Source organism: Pyxicephalus adspersus, chromosome 3 (assembly GCF_032062135.1).
Source record: "Pyxicephalus adspersus chromosome 3, UCB_Pads_2.0, whole genome shotgun sequence".
Lineage (NCBI taxonomy): Eukaryota > Metazoa > Chordata > Amphibia > Anura > Pyxicephalidae > Pyxicephalus > Pyxicephalus adspersus.
Genome location: NC_092860.1, coordinates 64,677,246 through 64,694,810, shown reverse-complemented (window position 1 = coordinate 64,694,810; position 17,565 = coordinate 64,677,246). Strand labels below are relative to the sequence as shown.

Here is a 17,565-nt window from a genome sequence, read left to right as displayed (position 1 = left end):
GCGCGGGTTGTTCACTGAATGGTAGCAACTGGCATACTGACACTCTTGGGCAGTCGTGGCTTTGTCTCGAGAAAGGTAAATAAGGGTAGCGTGCGGTGTTGTGACTCATTTTGACCCAAACAAGTTATAAGAAAAAGGTTGTATGCCAAGCAAAGGTTGTATACCAAACAAGATTTTTTGTGTCCAAACAGGACTTATACCAAGTTGGACTTATTCCAAAGCGGACTTATACTGAGGTACCACTGTATTTATATACACAAGGGTTGTCAATGCATTGTAATATGTAATAAATAGAAAGAACCACAAGATGGTGTACCTTAATCATATATAGTAGTTAGAGATGAGCAAATTTCTCAAAAATTCGATTCGGCCGGTTCACGGAATTTTTCGAAATGGTTCGATTCGATGCAAATTTATTTGCTATGAATTGCGTTAAAAAACATCTATTTCCAGCTTGCAGGGAGCCTTGATAGTGGTGTAGAACACTGTGCCTTGCAGTAACACGCATAGGGAGTCTGCTGTGGTAGTGAAATATTACTGTGAGTCAGTATGACATGCAGATGACAGGTGTCGCTATTAGAATCACTGCACACTTCACCTATTTGGGCAGTCACAGGGCCAAAACTGACCAAATAACTCAAGTATGAACTCAGCCTTACAGGTCCATGTTAGCATCAAGAAGAAGCGCACTCGTTTTATAGCCTCGTCAGCTGATTCCACATAGATGTGTACAGAACCTGTTCCATTACCCGCCTATATAAGTAGAGCCCCCCCCAACAGAGTGGAGAGGGTGTCAGCAGTAAGTTTGGGTTGACATCACTAATTATTTTGCCCTTCCTCTGATCCGTCAGAACAATAACCCACAAAAAACGGATCCTGTCTGTGGAGCATATGCCATTACTCGGTCAGCATTTGCTCAATAATCCATCAGTATTGCAAATGCCAAAAAAAACCAGAAAAAACTAAAGTCAATCCAAAACAGAGATGACACATGAATGGAATATTTGCATGTCTTCTGTGTTTTTTACCAAATCATAAACCAATTCTGATGGGACCATACAGGCCTTACAGCTGCTACACAGACAGGATCTGTTGTGCGTCTCTTTTTTCCTTCCTTCTGACAGATCAGAAGAAGGGTCAAATAAATAGTGATGTCATCCAGGCCAGAAAGGCAAAATAGTGGCCCAGTCATAGAGTGGGGTGGGTGGGAGAACAGCTTGAGAAGTCCACAGAGTGGCACAATGACAAGGCACAATGACAAAGTGGTGAGGTGGAAGCAGCATGAGTAGGCCACAGAGTGGCACAATGACAGAGTGTGGAGTTGGCAACAGCATCAGGACGCTACAGAGTGGCACAATGACAGAGTCTGGAGTTGGCGGCAGCAGCAGCATCAGGAGGAGGCCACAGAGTGGCACAATGGCAGAGTCTGGAGGTGGCTGCAGCAGCAGCATCAGGGGGATACCACAGAGTTGCAAGGTGACATAGTGTTGAGATGGCAGCAGAAGCATGAGGAGACCACAGAGTGGCAAGGTGACATAGTCTGGAGATGGAAGCAGCAGCATCAGGAGACCACAGAGTGGCAAGGTGACATAGTGTGGAGATGGCAGCAGCAGCATCAGGAGGATACCACAGAGTGGCAAGGTGACATAGTGTGGAGATGGCAGCAGCAGCATCAGGAGACCACAAAGTCACCCGGTGCCAGAGTGGGGCGGTGGGTGGCAATACCAGTACCCGCTGACGAAGGTGGGTGAAAGAAGGAGCACTTGGCATTTGATGTGTGGGATCAGGTGGGTGGCAGCATCAGAGTAGTAGCTGAGGCAGGTAGCCAGAAGAAACTGGTCTCTTTTGTCAAGGTTTGGGTGAGGCGGCATTGATCATCTAATCAGATGCATCAGGCATTGGTGGGTGGAAATCCTGGCAGATCCACGCCTGATTCATCTTGACAAAGGTCAGTCTCTGCACATTTTGGGTGGACAGGCGAGTTCTTCTTGGGGTAACTATGGCCCCCGCTGCACTAAACACCCACTCTGATGCCACACTACTGGCCGGGCAGGACAACTTTTTCAGGGCAAACTTGGCCAGTTGTGGCCACAAATCCAGTTTGGCTGCCCAGTAGTCCAGCGGATCTTCAATGACGGCTGGCAGGGTGCACTCCAAGTATGCCACCACCTGCTGGTTCAGGTTCTGCTCTATGTCTAGCTGCTGGTGAGTAGTTTCTTCACTATGCGGGTGAAGAAAGCTGCTCATCAGCGACTCTAGACTCAGGCTGCTGCTGATAAAGCTGGTACTGCTCCTGCCACCACACACCTCCATCCATGGCAGTGGAACGTAAGTGCAGAGGGCCCCCCGGTCAGACCTGCGAGAGGATGGACGATGGCGCAGATGGGCAGCGACCAACTGACTACATAGGATGTCTCTGTAGTAGTTCAGTTTGTCCTCCTTCTCAGCGGGTGTAAAAAAGGCCCCCATTTTGGACCGGTAGTGAGGGTCCAACAAGGTGGAGAGCCAGAAGTCATCCCTCTGCCGAATGGTGACAATTCGGCTGTCAGTATGCAAGCAAGTGAGCATGCAGCGGGCCATTTGTGCAAGTGACTCGGAGGGACTCTCTGCCTCCATCTCCACTTCACAGTGCCACTGTGTGTCTGGGTCCTCCACCTCGTCTTCCTCATCTCCCTCTTGCTCCTCTGGCTGCTCCTCCTCTCCTGTCACCTAAGTAGAAAAACCACCCATTTCGCTATACATTGCCTGTGCTCCAATGTCCTCCTCCTCCTCCAGTTCAGCCCCCACAGGAATCATGTGGCCGTGAGATCTAGGCGCCACATCTCTAGTCCCCTGACCAGCCAGATTTACCAGCATCTGTTCCAGGACAAGAAGCAGTGGAATGACGTTGTTCATCCCATAGTCCTGGCGACTGATAAATAAAGTGGCCTCCTCAAAGGGCCTGAGCAAACGGCAGGTGTCACGCTTGAGCTGCCACTGGCTGACATCGAAGTTACACATGGGAGTACTCCTATCCGCTTGGATCATCAAGAAATTGTTGATGGTCTTTTCTGTTCGCATAGTCGGTCCAACATATAGAGGGTGGAATTCCAACGGGTCGAAACGTCGCATATCAGCCTGTTGGGGGATGCCGTTCTGCTGCTGCAGCACAAGGAGGGTGTGCTTTGCGGTGTATGAGTGGCTGAAGTGCATGAAAAGTTTCCTGGCCTTTTTTATGATGTCTTGCAGATGGGTGGAAGACTTCAGGAACTGCTTGACAACCAGATTGAACACGTGTGGCATGCAGGGCACATGGCTCAGCCTTCCTTGACACAGCACCGACACCATGTTCTTCCCGTTGTCGGTCACCATGGTTCCGATTATGAGTTGTCGCGGAGAAAGCCAGGATTCCATTTCTTGATGAATCACACGGAGCAGTTCCTCCCATGTGACTTTTTTCGCCCAGGCAAACCAGGTGTAGAACAGCGTGACACCGCCGTGCCCTGCACATGTGGTATGCTGGGGGGCACTGTGAATTGTCCCTGCAGTGGAGGCTGAGGACACGGTGGAGGATGAGGAGTCAGAGGCAGACGTCACAGGACCAGCGGCGTGGGAACGTAGAGGCGGAAGTGGTGTCACCTGGCCAAGTTGCTGGTGTGGCTGTGCAGGAACCACATTCACCCAGTGGGCCGTAAAAGACATGTATTGTCCCTGACCGTAGTTACAGCTCCACACTTCGGCGCTGCCGTGCACTTTGGCAGACACCGACAGGCTCAAGGACTGGCCCACCTTCTGTTCTACATATTTGTGCAGGGCTGGTCATGCCTTTTTTGCAAAGAAATGACGGCTTGGGACTCTCCACCTCGGCTTGGCACAAGCCATCAGTTCGCTGAAAGGTGCAGAGTTCACCACTTGAAAGGGGAGGGACTACAGCACCAGCAACTTGGACAGGAGCACATTCATCTTCTGTGCCGTTGGATGAGTGCACGCATACTGTTGTCTCTTGGCAATCGCTTTGGTGATCGATTACTGACAGAATGACTGACGAGGAGTAGCAGGAGGAGCAGGAGCATCTGGACCAGCAGAAGATGGAAATGACATACAGCTCCCTTCGGCTGAGGTGGTGGAGCCTTGACTGCCTGAAAACCGGTGCGTGCCACTGGGTGACGCAACGGTTGCTGCGGCAGGCTTGACCACCACATTGAGCCACGGTTCCTCCAGGCCACTTCATGGTGATGCTGCATATGTTGACGCAGGGCCGTGGTGCCAACATTGGCACCCTGGCAACGCTTCACCTTCTGCCTACATATTCTACTGATGGCCATGTTAACCTCCTCCGGCGGCTTAACAAAAAACTGCCACACCGCCGAGTAGGTGATTTTCCCCCCAACACTCCGCACTGACTGGCTGCTACCACTGCTGCCTACGTGAACCCTGCACCACTACTTCCCGGTAGGTAGACTGCTGCGAAGCAGGTGGTCTACCCCGGCACGTTTGGCTCCCAACCTCCCACACCTGCCACCCTGCTGACTCCCAGCCATGCTACTACCTTGCTGGCTCAGCCGCTGCCTCACGGACAAGCTGCCACCCTCTTCTCCTGATGATGATGAAGCCCCTTCTTCACCCGGCTCCCAAGTGTGATCGGCTTCATCATCGAGTAGTGTCTGCCCGTCACTGATGTCCTCCTCAACGGTCTCTGTGTCAGGAGCCTGACCGCTCCCAACACCACCTCCCATGCCAATCTCCACATCACTATTTGCCTGCCTAGCGAAGGAAGCAGCAGATGTCTCCTCAAGATCTTGGCTGGGCAGTAGCTGCTGACTGTCCTCTACTAGCTCATCCTGGCTGTATAGTGGCGCTGAGCCCACAGCATACAATACTTCTGTGGCCGAGGGAACAGCAAAGGACGGAGGCAGGTTGAGGACAGGTGAGGGCACAGGGTCATGCCAACTAAGGGTTGTGCCTGACGAACCCACCGACGGTTGGCTGGGGGTGTCTGATGTCACTTGGGATCAAGAGTTAACTAATCAAGAACCGCTGAGTTGCTCAAGACACAACCGCTAGATGACACAGAAGCTCAGTACTCTCACTGTGACTCCTGCTGACACGCCCCCTTACTCTGCTGCGACCTCTGCCTGTGACAGAAACATTTAGGCCTCTGCCACTCCTCTGTGCATGGCCTGGCACTTCTCTGTCTGACATACTTTTAGCTGAACTAAATAAATTAAAAGCAAATTGAAACACCCTCAAAAGCAATGAATATATTTTTCTTTTTGTACAGAAATAGGTCACTAAATGCTTTTACCACATATAACTGCAGAAATGAACTGAGAATATATTTTTCTTTTTGTATTGAAATAGGCCACTAAACCCTTTCACCACAAATAACTGCAACAATGAAGTGCGTATATATTTTTCTTTTTGTACAGAAATAGGCCACTAAACGCTTTCACCACAAATACCTGCAACAGTGAAGTGCGTAAATAAAATTCTTTTTGTACTGAAATAGGCAACTAAACGCTTTCACCACATATAACTGCAGAAGTGAAATGCATATATATTTTTCTTTTTCCACAGATATAAGCCACTAAAGGCTTTTCAACATAGCACTTGCACCCCAAAACAAGAACTAATTGGGGGAATAACACATAACTGTAACAGTGAACTGCGTATATATTTTTGTTTTTGTACTGAAACTATTTGGATCCCCAAATAATCTTTCCCTGCACTTGTAAATCGCTTTTCTAGCACTGTCCCTAGCGCCTTCTGATGTCTCTCTCTGCTCTAAGATGCTGTGAAATGATTCCTCCCTATCCTTTCCCTGCACTTATAAGTTGTTTTTTCAGTTTTTTTTCTCATAATGAGGTTTTTGCTATCACTCTCCCTAGCGCCTGCAGACGTCTCTCCCTGCACTCAGAATGCTGTAAAATGTCTTAATCCAAGATGGCTGAGGCTATTTATAGGGCTGTGACATCACAGGGCTGGCTGGCTGCTGATTGGCTGCATGCATGGCATTATGGGTCATCCCCCTTTCCCAGAGTTCCTTGCCCCATGTCTTCACACATGTAGCCACCATTTTAGATGCCATTTTAGGAAAATTTGTGATTCGTTACCACGAAGCGCCAGGAAATTTGCATTCGTTGCAAATCAAATTCTTCCTGAAATTGATCACCTATCACTCCCTGCCCATATTCAAATGTATATGAGCTAGAGGGCGGAAATCGTGTTCTCAGACAATCCGATCTAACCACGCACAGTGCACACCCAGTGGATCTGAATCTCCCAATCAACAAATATCTATTTAAGGCTGAACCTGTGGCATCATCAGTCCTCCGTTTGGACAGCTGCCGCAGGTCAACCTTCTTTTGAAAAAAAGTCATTTGGTCAGTAACCCTTTCTTTATCCTTTTTTCCCTGTACCCTTCCTTCTACATGTATTTCTTGTCAGTGTTTCTTTTTTTAACATCCAACAACATTTTATAAAATATACAAACTCAGCATATTTTGGTCTTATGCTACTTCATTACAGGTTTTGTTGTACTAGAACTTTTTTTCGTTTTAGTCTCTACTACATGCTGTTTTCAAAGACAGTTTTTCAGGCTCATACCAGTTACCCACTGATAACTACTACTATGTATGATTAAGGTACGCCATCTTGTGGTTCTTTCTATTTATTACATATTATAACGCACTGACAACCCTTGTGTATATATTATAGGCAAAGCTAACCTTATCTATCACATTCTTTTACAGAGATATTGCTAGAAAACAGGGAACCTATTCACTAATAACTGAAACTGAAACATATCTAATTTACAGAGTTGAAAGCATACTTTATTTTATTAAATCAATATTAAGCTACTCTTAACAATTCTTATAACAGCTATTATTTTTTCATTTTTTGTGCTTATTATTTTATTTATACTCTTCTGTTCTATCTTAACCTCACTAATTATTAATATCATTGTATTTACTAGATTTATCCTACATTAACACTTCCTAAAACAAAAGTATAAAACTAACACACTACTAAGTCTGTACTTAGTAGTGTGTTAGACCAAAGTAAGACCTTTTTACTAATTCATGATCTATCATATAATATCTTCTTTTTATCTGAGTGCGATAGTTTGGACACATGTAACACACAAATTACTCCTCTTCTTTTAGAGCATCCAAACGGCTATGCGATTGTTACATCAATTATAATTGAACTGGCTTGAATCTAACACTATATCATAGTAGGTCCAAGAATTTTTATTATCATTAGGACAATCTCTGTACACCCTGTTTATTGCAAGGGTTACTGTACCTTAGAGTATTTTCATATTCACCTTAATAATATTGAGATTATGTATGGAGTTACTGTGGACTGTCTGTGTAAATGATGATGCAAATACTGTATGTATGTAATTGGGCGAAACACGTCGGTATAAGACCCAAGTCTGTAAAATGTATTACTTACTTATATAGTGTTAACGGAGCCCCTTATCATGTCAATTTGTAACATAAGTTTATCATTGTTTTAAAGTGTTTTGTATTCGAAGAATAATAAAATCATACTGTTTTTATACATAATTATTGTAAACTTATGGTAGAAGCCTATCTTTCTTTTTCGCTCTTGATGTCTTTCTTTTTTCGCTCTTCTTGATGTAGTTCAATTTTTGGATACTAAAGGCTTTGACACCCAGACCAAATGATTGGGATATTGCATCTCTAATGGCTGACTGATGCTTAGCTAGCTATATAAAAATCAGGCCCAATGAGATAGAACAGGGGTGTCAAACTCTGGCCCACAATGTCCTTTTTTAGTATTCCAAAGGAATACTAAATATGAATTGCAGCTGGCCCTCTGATACATTGAAATGGCACCACAACTAAAATTCCCAGCATCACTGGTGTCTATAGACCAGCCTTTCTGCCTATGCGTGGCCCCGCATTGGACTGTTTTATAGACGCAAGTAATGTCGGGAATTGTAGTAGCAGCATCACTCGCGTCTATAAACCAGTGGTCTCTCTGCCTATGCGTGGCCCGGTATTGGACGGTTTTATATACACAGGGAACTGTAGTAGTGGTGCTATTTCAGTGAAGAGGGAGGTCCAGCCACTCATAACATTAGGCCCCGCATAGGATTGTTTTCTTGACGCAGGGAATTTTAGTAGCAGTGCTATTGCAGTTTCAAGTTTGGCCCAAGTTGTTTCTTTTGGCCCACTGTGTATTTGAGTTTGACACCCCTGTGTTAGAATGCTTATGCAATGATGTCTTAAGTCCTGGTGTAGAAGGGAAGGGTTTGGGTTCATAGAGCACTGAGCTGACTTTTCATTGGGGTACAACCTGTATGCAAGAGATGGTTTGCACCTAAATGAAAGGGGATCTGCTATGCTAGGGGAAAGATTTAAGGGAATGGTGGAGGGATATTTAAACTAGGACAGAGGGGGGTGGGACAGTCAAATAAGGTGGCGGAAAGGTTAGTCAGGGGTCAGACACTAGTGGAGGGTGGATTGGGGATAGTTGGGAGGATGATTATGGATAATTTTAATAAGCTTCCCATGTTACAAACAAACATTGGATTGTGCAGTACTAGTTGTACTGAAAAACAAAAGGATTTGGCAAACAATGATGGTAAAAGCAGCAATGGTTTAAAGAGCCTGTTCACCAATGCTAGAAGTCTAGCAAACAAGATAGGGGAGTTGGAAGCCTTAATGAGTGAGAAGAATTATGACTTATTTGGTATTGCTGAATCCTGGCTTTGTTCTTCGCATGACTGGGCTGTCAATATTTCTGGGTATACTCTCTTTCGTAAAGATAGAGTCAAACGAAAGGGTGGTGGTGTCTGTCTGTATGTGAAAAATGATCTAAAAGGGAATGTGAAAGAAGAAATTGCGGAGGTAACAAGCGATGAAGTTGAGGCACTATGGGTGGAGTTGAATGTGGGGTTGAATAACACACAATTAATGATTGGAGTCTGCTATAGGCCCCCCAGTGCTAAGGAAGAAATAGAAAATCAACTACTAGCACAGATAGAAAAAGCAGCAAAAAGTGGAAGTGTTTTAATCATGGGAGATTTCAATTACCCTGACATTGACTGGAGTAATGGCACTACAGGAACAGCAAAAGGGAGGAAATTTGTGAATTTAATACAAGATAATTTTATAGTTCAGTTTATAGAAGCCCCAACAAGAAATGATACTCTGCTGGACCTGGTTTTTCTAACAATGCAGAGCTTATAACAAATGTGCAAATAAAAAAGAATCTGTGTAGCAATGACCATAATATGATTTCATTTAATGTAAACTGTAAACAGGAAGCAAAAACAGGAAAGATAAAAACATTTAATTTTAAGAGATCAAATTTTCCATTATTAAGGGCAGCTCTCTGTGACTTGGACTGGGAGACAATATTGTCCTCAAAGAACACAGAACAGAAATGGGAATGTTGCAAGTCTGTTCTACAAAACCAAACTGAAAAATATATTCCAATGGGTAATAAGTTTAAGAGGTTAAAATTAAAACGTATGTGGCTTACAGCTGATGTTAAAAAAAGCAATAAGGAACAAGAAAAGGGCATTCCAAAAATAAAAAAAATGAAGGATCACCTTCATCATTTGAAATTTATAAAGAATATAACAAAAGATGTAAAAAGGAGATAAAATGTGTAAAACTTCAAAATGAAAGACAGATTGCAAAAGAAAGTAAGGCAAAGCCCCAAACATTTTTCAAATATATTAATAGCAAAAAGATCTGATCTGAGCATGTCGGCTCCTTAAAGGATGTCGCTGGGTTGGTAATTGGGGATAAAGACAAGGCAGATTTACTAAACACTTTTTTTTAGCTCTGTGTACACGAAGGAAAATGGCAGAGCTCAAGTCCAAATTCTTAATAGCAATGTCACTGCCATAAATGAGTCAAAATGGCTCAGAATTGATATGATATGAGAAACAGCTGGGAAAAATTAAGGTTGACAAACCACCAGGACCTGATGGATTACATCAACGTGTCCTCAAAGAGCTGAGCTCAGTTATTTCAAAGCCATTATTTCTAATTTTTAGAGACTCTTTAGTCACTGGCAAGGTACAGATAGATTGGCATAAGGCCAATGTGGTTCCCATCTTCAAAAAGGGAGCAAAGTCATTACCAGGTAACTACAGACCCATTAGTTTAACGTCCATAGTTGGAAAGGTCTTAGAGAGTTTGATAAGGAGCCACATAGAGGTGTTTCTGCTAGAAAATAATAAGTGATAGTCAGCATGGCTTTAAGAAAGACAGAAATTTACACTCTTTTTTTGAGGAAGTAAGTAAACAGGTAGACAGTGGAATAGCAGTTGATATAGTGAACTTGGACTTTGCTAAAGCATTTGACACTGTAACCCACAGATAGTTAATATGCAAGTTAGGGTCGATAGGTTTAGAAAAGTCAATCTGTAAATGGATAGAGAACTGGCTTATAGATCGCATCCAGAGAGTTGTAATTATTGATTCATACTCTGAATGGTCTAAGGTTATTAGTGGTGTGCCCCAGGGTTCAGTGTTGGGACCTTTACTGTTTAACATCTTCATAAATGATATAGAGTTTTGGGATTAAAAGTACCATTTCTGTGTTTGCAGATGACACCAAACTATGTAATGTAATTAGATTAAGTCCATACAGGATGTCTATAATCTACAAGCAGACCTGGATGTACTGTTTGATTGGGCAGCCAAGTGGCAAATGACATTTAATATAGATAAATGTAAAGTTTTGCACTTCGGAGCTAGCAACATGCATGTTTCATACTGTCTAGGGGGAATACATTTGGGGAGGTCAGAAATGGAAAAGGATCTGGGGGTTCTGGTAGATCATAGACTTAATACCAGTTATGCAATGTCAAGATGCAATATCGAAAGCTAGTAAAGTACTTTCTTGTATTAAAGAAGGAATAGACTGCAGAGATGGAGACATTGCCCCAGATTCATCATTGAAATCCGCGATCGCTGGAAGCGCGAAAATACGCGCGACCAGCGATCGCAGATTACCGCGGTCCGGGACTCGAGTGCGCGCGTACACTCGCGTCCTGAATCTGCCGGGCGGATTCCTGCCATGCGCAATAGGGGTCACGAATCTGCCAATTAAGGCAATTACATTTCAGCTGCGCGATTAAGGAGGATCTAAGCACAATGGTGAGATCATAGCAATTAATTAGCGCACACCTGCTCTCTGTTCTGTGTTATTTACAGTAATTTACAGGTCAAATAGAATCTTTAATGCTTCACTAGATTTCATCTGCGCGAGGATCTGTCAAGCTGTCACTGGTGAGATTATAGCAATTATGTTGCTATATAATTCATTTATTGTTACATTTGTGCAAAGATGGAGACATAATCCTGCCCCTGTACAAAGCATTGGTCAGACCACATCTGGAATATGCAGTCCAGTTTTGGGCTCCAGTTCACAAAAAGGACATTGTTTCATTGGAGAGATTGCAGAGAAGGGCAACTAAATTAATGAAAGGAATGGAGGAGCTCAGCTATTAGGAGAGATTAGCTGAACTGAATCTATTCTCCTTTGAGAAGAGATGTTTAGGGGGATATAATCACTCTGTATAAATATATAAATGGTCCATATAGAGAACTCTCTTCCCCTTTATTCACTTTGAGATCATTACATAGAACAAGAGGGCACCCTTTGCATCTGGAGGAAAAGAAGTTTAAGCTCCGGATAAGGAAGGGATTGAAGCAAATTGTACCAGGGTTTTTGTTGCCTTCCTCTGGACCAACTATGTCTTATAGGGTTTTATATCTGGGATGTGTTTATTTCCCTAGTGGTTGAACTTGATGGACTTATGTCTTTTTTCAACCTAACCTACTATGTAACTGTCTAGCCACTTCAATACATACACCTGTTAAACCGCTTGTTAACACAAATATCTCACTAGCCAATTACATGGCAGCAACACAATGCACTGTCAAAACAACATGATGAAGTACAAGCAGAGCAACAGAATTGGGGGGGTTTAGGTGACTTTGAATGTGGAATGGTTGTTAGCGTCAAATGGGCTGGTCTGGCTATTTAGAAAATTGCTGATCTGTACAGATTTACATGCACAACCATCTCTAGGTTCAAATTGTTCAAATAAAAGGAAAATATGCAGCCCCTTGGAAGAAAATGCCTCATGTAACAGCTGGCCAAATAAATCACAGGGTTTCGTCCAGGATGACAGGTACATTTGCCCCATGTACAGATTATACGCAGAGTATTTTTCTGTTTAGTCATTTTTCCTTTTGACCTGAAGGTGGGGTTGAAGTACCAGGCTTAATGACAATGAGCTTCTTGGCCAGGTGGGGGAGCTAAAGAGGCCTGGGTATGATCAGGTGTAACTGTTTCACCTGAAATGCATCCTGGAAATTAGGCTGGGGATATAAACTCCCAGCCTGCCTATTCTTGTGGCTCTGTCTTGGCTGGTAAGCTGGGAGGAGGGCCAAAGGGAACTGGGAACTGGGAACTGGGAACTGGGAACTGGGAACTGGGAACTGGGAGTAAAGACACATACTTTGTTGCAAAAGATGTATGGTTAGGGCCTTAGAGTCCTGCACAGCACTAGGTTGGGCTGGATTGCTAGTTAAGGGAACTAATAGTGAGTTAGTGGCCAAGTGGCCACTGTTTATTTTTGCTGTTTGTTTTATTTTGCTTGTTTTTGTGTGGAAATAGTGTTAAGTGAAATAAACCCTTGATGCACTTTTAACCTGCTGGCCCTGTTTCCTGCTTGAAACAACCCCATTGTTACCGGCGATCTCTCACACAATCTCACACTCACAGTAATGCCAAAGGTCAGAGGAGAAAGGCCATACTGGTTTGAGTTGACAGAAAGGTAAATAGGACTCAAATACCAATTCATTACAACCACGGTATGGAGAAGAGCATCTCCGAACACATGTAGAACATTGAAGCAAATGGGCTGCAACAGCAGGACATATTTTCTTGGCATACTTTGGGCCACTTACTATCAAAAGAGCATCATTTAAATGCCACAGCCTCCCTTAATATTTTGCTGACCATGACCGCCCCCGTATGACCCTAGTGTCCCCATCTGCTACTTCCAGCAGAATAACATGTCATGTAATAAAGCTTTAAACAACCCAAATTGCCTTCTTGAAAGACATGATGCAGCCCTGAAAATTCTCCTGTTCGCGCGATCCCCGGGCACTAGAGGTTAATTAACCTCTAATGCCCCGGGGATCACACACTCTTTTCAATGAATGCAGCTACAGCTGCAATGATTGAGAAGATGCCCGTCAAAGGAGAACCTCTTGACATTGTAATATATGTATCCCTTACAAATGATACATTTGTTACAGATACAACAGCCCAGGAAATCCTCCTATTCAGTGAGAGCTCAACCTCTTGGCGAATCAGAAGGCCGTTCCCACTTACATTTTCAGTAAGCGAGAAAGGCCTGATTCGCCGCAAGATCAAACTTAATATTCTCGCTCATTCCTAGTTATCAGCTTTCCAAAAGGAAATCAATGGCCTTAAACAAACTGGTTTCACATTGAACTCAGAACTGCAAAAAATCTCCCAGCACCTGGAGGACTTTCAAGTAGGCTAATGCTATTACCCCAGCCCAACTTCCACAAATTCAGTTTTTTTTTAGAAGATCTGATTGATTACAAGTGGAGAAACACCCTCCAGAATTAAAGCTTGCCCACGGCCACTACTTCTGCCTGTCTCAAGGTGACTGTTCTGGCGATTTTTGCCAACTGGAAATTCTGCTATACCAGGTCTCTCTCTTGACAAGATCCACCCCACCATGCATTGGGTCAACAATCTGTATCTCCAAACAAGCCATATGATGTTATCAGGTATCGTTTCTTTTGGGGCGCATATTTTTTTTTTCCAAAAAGATTAGAGATAATTATACTTTGTTTATTTTTTGTAATACAAGGTGCTCTACATATATATCAGATTTTTGTCTCAGTGTATATGATATTAAAATGTATTGAAAATGTTATGAATGCTATTTTAAGCAATAATATTAAATGGAAATTTTTAATTTTACATTGATGTTGACATTGTTTTGAAAAAACACCAATATGTGCCTTAAAATAAACGTATGTATTGTGCAGGTGTTCAGTCTACATCAATAAATCTATACCATCCTAATTGGCAGTGTTAGATATATTTATCAGCCATTGCTATCTGCAATTTTTCACAGTCAAGGAGAACATTGACCAAGATACTCTGCAAATACTTCTGATCAAGAAATACCATACACCATTAAACACTGATGTGCCCTCTTCTGGACCATATCCAGTTGGCTGATGCCACTTACAGGTGGAAGTATTTCCTTACCAATCCTATTGTTTAGAAAGCTGTTGAATCTGATTGATGTTTAAAACTGACTTGGACTCCTCCCATGAAAAAAACTATTCTTCCTAAGAAGCAACACAGAGATAAATTGACTCCTTATGTACACATCCTGTGCATTCCATCTTAAGTATGCAAACTGAACCATAAAGCTATTCTGTGAACTATAAAATATTTATATTTATTTATTTGACTGTTTGTTATCTTTAGGACTCCTCCCACTAAACTACTAGTGATTACCTGGGAGATGACTTACTTCAGGTTGTGTTTTTATATACTTCCTTTAAGTGGACAATGACATACCTTTGAATAGGGTAATATGTTTGGTCTTATGTTTGGTTTCTTCACCTTACTCCTCTGCTACAGGCAGTTTTTCATACTGTTTCTTAATCTTTCTCTATTAAATGGTCTTTACTCTAAAGTAGTACTTTTTATGCCATCAATTAGACAGGGTAGGAACAGTTTGCAGGGTAACTGTACATATTTGGTATCTTAAAAGCACTAATATTTAAATAAAAACATTGTACTTTTTATTCATTACATTAAACACTTCAGAGAGAGAATACTATTATAGACTCCAAGTTGTTTTTAAATAGAACTATCCATGGGAAATAAAACAAGTATTCTGCTTTTATATGGGGTGTGTGTGAACATCCTGTGTGACTAGTGGAGTTTCTTTTCTTTGTTAATAAGAACAAAGGTGATGATCACCTGGGAAGGTGTGAAGAGATTCCCAAGATAAATTGTTTAGGAACATCAATCACACAGGATTCCTGAATAGTCACTTATCACTTCAAACCTTTAATTAAATTACTATACTGTACCACCTACTTTATTTTGTATAAATAATACCATATTTTCTGAATAAAATCAGAACAACAACAACTCTATATGAACTGGTGTCGGTGTCTGTTCTCTTACCATCGTAATATTACCCTAACAGATGATGTTTAAGAAATACATACATTTTTCCTTGACAACTTCCTAGATAAAAACACCATAGAATTAATTGAATGATACTCCTACATTATCCGACCCAGCTAGCATACCTATAACATACAGTATACCTAACATTAATCTGGTTTCATTACATTGTATCTAGAAAATTCAGACCGCTTATTTTGTAGACACTGGGTATCCTACACACACACGGTTTACATGTGTAATTGATCTTATCCTTTTATTTCTGCTTCTCTACCTGGGAGGCAATTCCAAGTCTTGATTTGTGATTGTGTCTGCTCATATATTCCTGTCTAAAGCTTAGTTTCAAATAGAGGTCTTGAAGTTCCTTAAACAATACACAATCTACAGATTAGTGTTTCTATCAAATTGTAGGTTTGATCTTTGAACCTAAAATTTGTACCTGAAGGAATAATGCTTGAAAATATGTGTTGCTTACCTTCGGCATAGTAAAAATATTTATATGCATCCTAAAATCTTTATTGCTTACCTGCAAAGTCATGCAGAAGATCTTTCATTAAATGGCCAACTATTGCATATGCTACAACTATAACCACAAGTGCTGCCATCAACAGGTACAGGACATACTTTGGCAACTGGATAGCATCTAAAGCAGGAGGTTTATAATCCCGGTACAGTGGTTCCTCTGTTTCTTCTTCCATGTAGTATTGAAATAATATTTGTCCGTTATCCATGCTGTGGGACCACAGTTCCCAAAATCTAGCTCATCTCTTTGCAGCTTGATTAGTATTTGCTTTAGGAGTGTTTTTTTTTAACATTGTAAAACATTACAGTACATATTCATTATTAGTCATCGTTCCCGTGAGGAGAATACACTCAAAAACTTTTATGTATATTGGTTCCATAGCTATCCATTATATGACTTGTTTCTATCCTGTGTAATATTTAAAGACAGTACAATTCCAGATAATATCCACTTCTTGGTATTCCTAAAATTGGCAATTCAGGTTAAATATATTTCTTGATGATTCAATCTGCAACTTCCATCTTCTGTGCTCCCATGCTTATCATTATCTTAACCTTATTAGGTCCCTATACTGGAGGACTTTGGATCCCTTCCCCCTACTACTCCTTAGGCTACCAGCAGATGGTCCTATGACATAACTTTGCATACATTAAGGTATTAAGGTATTAGCACTTCCACTTAGGAAATCATGTGGATGATACTTTTTATTGAAATGGCTGTCAAGGTTAATAGTACAACAAATGATTACCACACTTCACATAAGCATGCCAGCTTATGCCACTAAACTATGTTATGAATGTCTCCTAACAAGCTTTTATGATAATCTTTTACCAACTGTTTAGTAGTATATGACTATTTACAATACTAAAGAAATACAAAGGCAATTCAGTTGCCATTATCCTTTGTTAAGCTATGTACACACGTGCAATTCTTGTCGTTGGAAAGGATCTTTTATGATCTGTTCCAATGATAAGAACCGCACGATGCATGAACGAGTGCTGTACATACAGCACCATTCTGCTCTATGGAGAGGGGAGGGGGATGGCGCGGCACCCTGTTGGGCGCTCTCCCCTTCCCTTGGATTAGGATCACTTGTCTTTCATCGCCCTGAGCCGATTATCGGGCAAGAAAAATTTGATGTGTGTACGTAGCTTTAGAGTTTTTCATATTTGTATACCTTAATGCATTATGCTAATAAATACCAACAGTACCAAGCAATTTATTTAACTGACAACATTGAACAAGAATGCTCTGCTGCAGGCAAGTGATAGGTTAACAAAACACAGGCAGGATCTGAGGGGATTGCTAATCATATAAGAGGATCAAAACAGAAGGAAAAGGAGATTGCTGAAGGTGACATTGAACATCATGTAGACCGTGCATGCCTCAAAGAGACCTGGAGATGAAGAGAGTTTTAAAAGGTCATACACTAATTTAGTTTAATTACATCATCACATTAATAAATTGGAGTTTAGTAACATTTATTTTTGAAAAATTTCAAAATGAAATATTACTAAACTCTATAGGTTTCAATGTCACACCTACTTCCCAGCTTCTTACTCTAGGTCTTCTTACATCTGACTGGGTAAAGAGACTTTTAGCCACCATAATAAAATCATTCATAGTCATTATCAACTACCACCATCATTATCACATTCAAGTTATCTGCCTGTTTTTTAGGGGTAATGAAAGATATTTTGGGCACTAAGGTTCATGGTATGCAGAACACTAATGGTGGAATCAATCCTTTGCTACAATACACCTCAGAGATTAAGGCAGATCATATTTTACATAATGCAAAC

General features: G+C 41.9%; 1 long non-coding RNA gene across 1 annotated transcript in view; it reads right to left on the bottom strand.

The window, feature by feature from the left end:
- The window catches only part of LOC140326413 (uncharacterized), a 59,355-nt gene extending 42,928 nt beyond the window's left edge, over positions 1-16,427 (bottom strand). Inside the window, exon 1 of the long non-coding RNA XR_011919869.1 lies at positions 15,767-16,427. This is a non-coding gene — a long non-coding RNA (uncharacterized lncRNA). The remainder of the gene's footprint in view (positions 1-15,766) is intronic.
- Between the last annotated feature and the right edge of the window lie 1,138 nt (positions 16,428-17,565).